Below are 5,599 nucleotides of genomic sequence, written 5' to 3'. Positions count from 1 at the left end.
TGGATCACAGGTTCGGATCTAATCAACGAATATGCTAGCTCTTTCAGCTTGTAATGTGACGATCAATCCCATTGTTCTATTACAGTATCCCAAATGTTGGCGGTGAGTGACGTTGACTAGCGGCGACCTTCCCTTTAGCTTCTAAATTAGGGATGCTTAGTGCAGGTGGCCATCGAGCAGCTTTTTGGTAGTTTTGATTATAAAAAAAGTTAATGATCAGGGGCACATTAAAAACAATAAATACGAATGATAGAAAAAACATGATTATCAAAGAAAGAGACTGTAAGTAATCAACCTGGTTTTTATGTTATCAGTAACACAGTAAAACCTGGTTTTTATGTTATCAGTAACACAGTAAAACCTGGTTTTTATGTTATCAGTAACACAGTAAAACCTGATTTTTATGTTATCAGTAACACAGTAAAACCTGGTTTTTATGTTATCAGTAACACAGTAAAACCTGGTTTTTATGTTATCAGTAACACACAAAATATCTTTATTTTGTAATCAGAAATGGAATACAAAAATGTTCCACAATTTATTCCACAGTATTCGGCTGAGTGTTTTTACTAGTATTTATTAGCAATCAAACGATACTGACACAAAATTCTCGAAATGCGTCAGGATATGTGTTAGAATTGCTTAGGGCGTTTGGTTTGATCTAAATTTCGCGCAAAGATACGCTAGCCATCATTAATTTAGCAGAGATAGACTAGAAGGAATTCAACTAGTCAACACCACCCACTGCCAACTCTTGGGCTACTCTTTTACCGATGAATAGTGAGATTGACCGTCACACTTTAATGCCCCCAAGGCTGAAAGGGCGAGCATTCAAACCCGCGACCCTCAGATTGCCTCAACTACCAGGCCATGCTAATGGCAATTGAAGAGCTAACATCACAAACGTTTAAGTTAGGAATAGTGTGTTATATTTTACTTTTGTAAAACAATATTTGCTTGTTTATCTAAATTAAGCAAATCATTTTCCTTTACACACTCAACAAGGTTTATTTCGTCAGTAAACACAAGCATCCATTAAGGTGACGTCAGCTTTCTTTAGTTACAGTGATTACCTATGTCATCGAGTAAATTATGTATAAAACCTGGTCCAGAGAAGTCTGTGTATCTTCTTGAAAGTCTGATTATATTAATCTTAACATCTAACAAGCGATAGTTCTCGAATCTCCTATACGCTTTTTACACCCTACCTATATTTCCACCTATCTAACAAACTTCAGAAACTGGACGGATTCTTACCAATGATCCTTTTCGGTTCCTTCCTACATGAAACTACGACGTATTACGAAATACGTCGGGTCTAGATACCCAAGACAGTGACGAGCCCATCTCCACTAAAGTTAGATGTGAATACCGAGATGCACTGCTGCATACGGTGTCTAAACGTCTGTAGCTGCCACAGACGTTAACTGAAATGAAAATGCTTCAAGGAATGGATACCACGAGACATTTAGTTCATTATGAACTGGAAAAAAAAAGTTCCCTGGACGTGCTGATGTGAAATATCGGCCTGTATGGGCAGAATTAAAATCACTCTTCAGTTCATGTCAATTTTGTAAGAGTTTCTAAATGTAACCGCACGTGGAATCCGCCTCCTAGGACTTGGTTGAAAGTTCGGAACTGTATAAATCAACACATTAATTAACTGTATACAGGGAACTCCATATAAGGGCTGCATCTCATTAGCTGCTCATCATAGCCGCAAATTCAAGATGTCAACTATCATTGTGCCAAGAATGACGCGAAGAAAAACAGAAAGCTATCATGTTGGACAATAAATTTCACTAATTACTGTTTGCTACAGAGAGATAGACCTGGGTTTGATAACACCATAGAGTATGCTTTAGATATGATTATTTTGTGTACAGTCGGGAAAATTGGCAGGGCAGTATCTTGGATTGAGCCTGTTTAACTAGTCTGTCATTGTTCCACTGGTAAGAGTTAAGAGAGCCGTGAATACCTTATCATATTTTTATATTCTGGATGACAGGCTGCAAGCACTAATGAAAATCGTAGTTTTCAGTAACCGTAATGGGCCATTTTACTCAGTTCATTTTGGGGCAACGCCTAAAAGAAACGAGAAATTCCAAAATATCACCATATTTGAAGCTATTTCGATAGGGGGGGGGGGGGGAGTGACGTTCTATTCCACCAGGTGTGTACCAACGATTAGTAGTAAGTGTCACTAACAGAATCCAGGCTATGATTAACATGTCTACTCCTAATTAAAATGGACCATAACGGCGAAACATAAGATATGTAATATATACTCATGATGTACTGTCCAAACACTTTCTGTAATGTAACATCTGTGAAAATTTAGCAGCTTCTGGCTTACCGTACAATGGAGAGTGAACATCATTACTTACGTTCGTGAGATAATCCCAGAGAACAACAAATATTTCACTAAATCTAAAGAAACCTAAGGTATGGTAGGACAAGTTACAAATAACAGTATTAGATATACGATTATTAACTTCACGACACAAAAAGTAATTTAATCAAAAGGTAAGAAATATATTGTTGCGTCATCGAGGTGACGTGACTGGTGTGGCGCCACCTATTTTCTAGAACTATCCTGTACCTTGGCGAATGCTCTAGTATTTACTAGATATAGGGTAGTCTGGTATATAAAAGAGGGTGACAACGTGACGGGGGAATAATGTGTGTGTAGATAGTGAGTAATTGAACTGCAGTCAGAAGTATTATTGACGTTCGTTGATATAGCGTTTGTTTTAATGCGATTGTTGAAAATAAGTGTATCGTAAAGTTGTATTCGGAAAAAATAAACCAGTTTTATTAAGTAAGGATTTGTGTCGCTAAAGTTTCGTCGGAACGAAGTTACGGAAAGTTAATTAACAAACGGAAACGTAACAATATTGTACCTGGCCGTGGGCCTTGTATATCTTGATCATCATTGCACCATATCTTTCACTTTGAAGCTTCTCATTAATGCATGTTATATTTAACACTATTTTCAAGTGAAAAGGCAGCTTCCGAAATTAAATCTTGAACACACGTGTAATTTAGCTGAAACACGTGACATTTAACCTAATTTCAGAAATGTTTAATCTTTTGTGTGAGGCATCCTACGCTAACTTTAGAAACCGAGCAAGAAATGAACATTTGTGCAGTTTCTTCGAGTTCACAATTGAAAGCATACATTAATAATCATAGTGTAACAGAATGTGCGCAATATCACATAGGGCAGATGTAATGAAACTCGCGCATGAAGTCTTTTTCTGTTTCAGCCAGTGTTCTACAGAACAAATATCATGTATTCACGAACATGGTGATAACAATCTAAACGAGACTTCTGACTCAAGTAATGAAGGAACGATTCAAACAGAGTCCCTGTGTGTGAAATGTAATGAAATAAGCATGAGTTAAAAATGAAGACGCCATTAGTCTCTTCAACCAGTACTAAACCATGATTATATGTACAATACGTATGGGTATCGGGTTGCGTTATGTCTTAACCGCAGTACATTAAGTAGGGGAATGTCGGTTCACACGAAATTAGGGCATGCCATTCTTCATGACATTTTATTTACACTGTATTTTGTTTTTATAAGGAACATTATGACAGACTATTGTATCTACATGTTTAAATGATTTTTTATCTCTATTTACAGAAGAAACTCCGTACAGTCACACAACTTTCTGTCGTTCTTCATTCGAACTCTGATGACCAGACTTCAAAGTGAACTAACTACCAGTACTACTGCTAACTGTATGTTCCATATAAGCGTTTCTCCGTTGAGCTTCTATAAACTGTCTTGTAAAAATGTAAGAATGTAGCCAAACAAACAGACCCCCTATTTTTTTTTTGTTGTATGTTCTTGTTGTTTTCCGTTGGACGATTCAACAAGTCTTAAGTTATTAGGATGGCTTTGTTTATGAGTTTTAAAGAAGCGCGCAAAATACGAAAAAGGTATGGATAGACATCCAGAAGTTTCCGGAAAATGTTTACAACATAAAATTTAATGCAAGAAACCAGTGGTAAAGTGCATCAAAGTGTACTCAGTGCCAGAAACACACACACAAACTTGTAAAGTTTTACTTAATCACGTGCAACATATGAAACCTGCTGTAACAAATTTCCAGAGAAACTCAAACCAACACATGTACGCGGACACGTACGTTTAATGATCTTGAAATATGGATCGGAATTCATAAAGAACAACAGCATTACGTAATGGTAAGACACCAATGTAGAGTGAAACACTGGCATGATTTAAAAGCAAAGCATTAATTACTAACATTTCTATGTAACAGGCTGGAATAAAAACCCCAATAAGCTGTAACACAGAGTAGATTCGATGTTTTACTTAGTCATAAAATCTAAAGATTGCTCAAGATTGACGTTTCGGCACATCTGCGCTTACCTTCTTCAAAAACGTAGGTGTGCCGAAACGTCGGTACTATATATTCTAAAGTAATTTCCATTAAATGTTAACAACGAGTCAATTGTTACCTAGCAACTCTTCTCCAAGGCCAGAGAGTTTCAAGCGGGAACTAACATGGGCAATTCTACAAAGATGTGACCAGTTTAACTTTTCACGACATGTCACAGCAGAGTAGGTCAGCGTGTAGAACATAACGAAAGTAGACAACTACACAGAAACCAATGTCCAGTAACCTGCAAGATCGCTGTGTGACGAAGTGGTGGAGATTCAGAACATTCATTACATTGTGACCTACTTATTGAAGTATTTTAATTGCATCTTCCTGTTTGTTTGTTCGTTTCGAAGAAACTGCCAAAACCAACGCAGGCACCACTGTATACGTAAAGTTGTTGTTTGTGTATACACATATGTAACTTTGTTGTAATTCCAACAAACTTTAATTGACCCTAGTGGCACAGCGGTATGTCTGCGGACTTACAACGTTAGAAACCGGGTTTCGATACCCGTGGTGAGCAGAGTACAGATAGGCCTTTGTGTAGCTTTGTGCTTAATAACAAAAACTTTAATTAATTAATTACTACTTGGTTAAAATTCCACTTTGTAATATACCAAATATACTTCAAATCTAACGAAACGACGATGAAAATATATATATATATGTTCAAATAATAATAATGCAACACTACCAGTACCTCCATCTACGAGATACAAACAATATATTTAAATAAACCATCACAGCCACGTGTATAGACAACAGCGTCGACCTTGAAATTTTCCCAAAATAAATAAATGTGCTTATTTATTGTTGAAGTAACGATATACAATTTACGTGACATTAATATCAAACCAGAAATTTCCATAAACCTTCCATACCAGCAAAAGTAATTGGGCTTCACTGTGATCTTGATCTCAGAAAAGTTTGTTTGTTTTTGAATTTCGCGCAAAGCTACACGAGGGCTATCTGCGCTAGCCGTCCCTAGTTTAGCAGTGAAAGACTAGAGGGAAGGCAGCCAGTCATCACCACCCACCGCCAACTCTTGAGTTACTCTTTTTACCAACGAATAGTGGGATTGACCGTCACATTATAACGCCCCCACGGCTGAAAGGGCGAGCATATTTGGTGGGACAGGGATTCGAACCCGCGACCCTCAGATTGCAAGTTAAGCGCCCTA

At 37.3% G+C, this 5,599-nt stretch overlaps 1 long non-coding RNA gene across 1 annotated transcript; it reads left to right on the top strand.

Moving 5' to 3' along the window:
• The first annotated feature begins 222 nt into the window (after positions 1-222).
• LOC111088571 lies at positions 223-4,325 on the top strand. Its single transcript, XR_002613041.1, has 2 exons — positions 223-282; positions 3,654-4,325. It is a non-coding gene; the product is annotated as an uncharacterized LOC111088571 (long non-coding RNA).
• The last annotated feature ends 1,274 nt before the right edge of the window (positions 4,326-5,599 follow it).

The sequence above is a fragment of the Limulus polyphemus genome, unplaced genomic scaffold (assembly GCF_000517525.1).
Source record: "Limulus polyphemus unplaced genomic scaffold, Limulus_polyphemus-2.1.2 Scaffold4030, whole genome shotgun sequence".
Classification (NCBI taxonomy): domain Eukaryota; kingdom Metazoa; phylum Arthropoda; class Merostomata; order Xiphosura; family Limulidae; genus Limulus; species Limulus polyphemus.
Note: the sequence above shows the minus strand (reverse complement) of the source record. Positions and strands in the feature narration are given on the sequence as shown.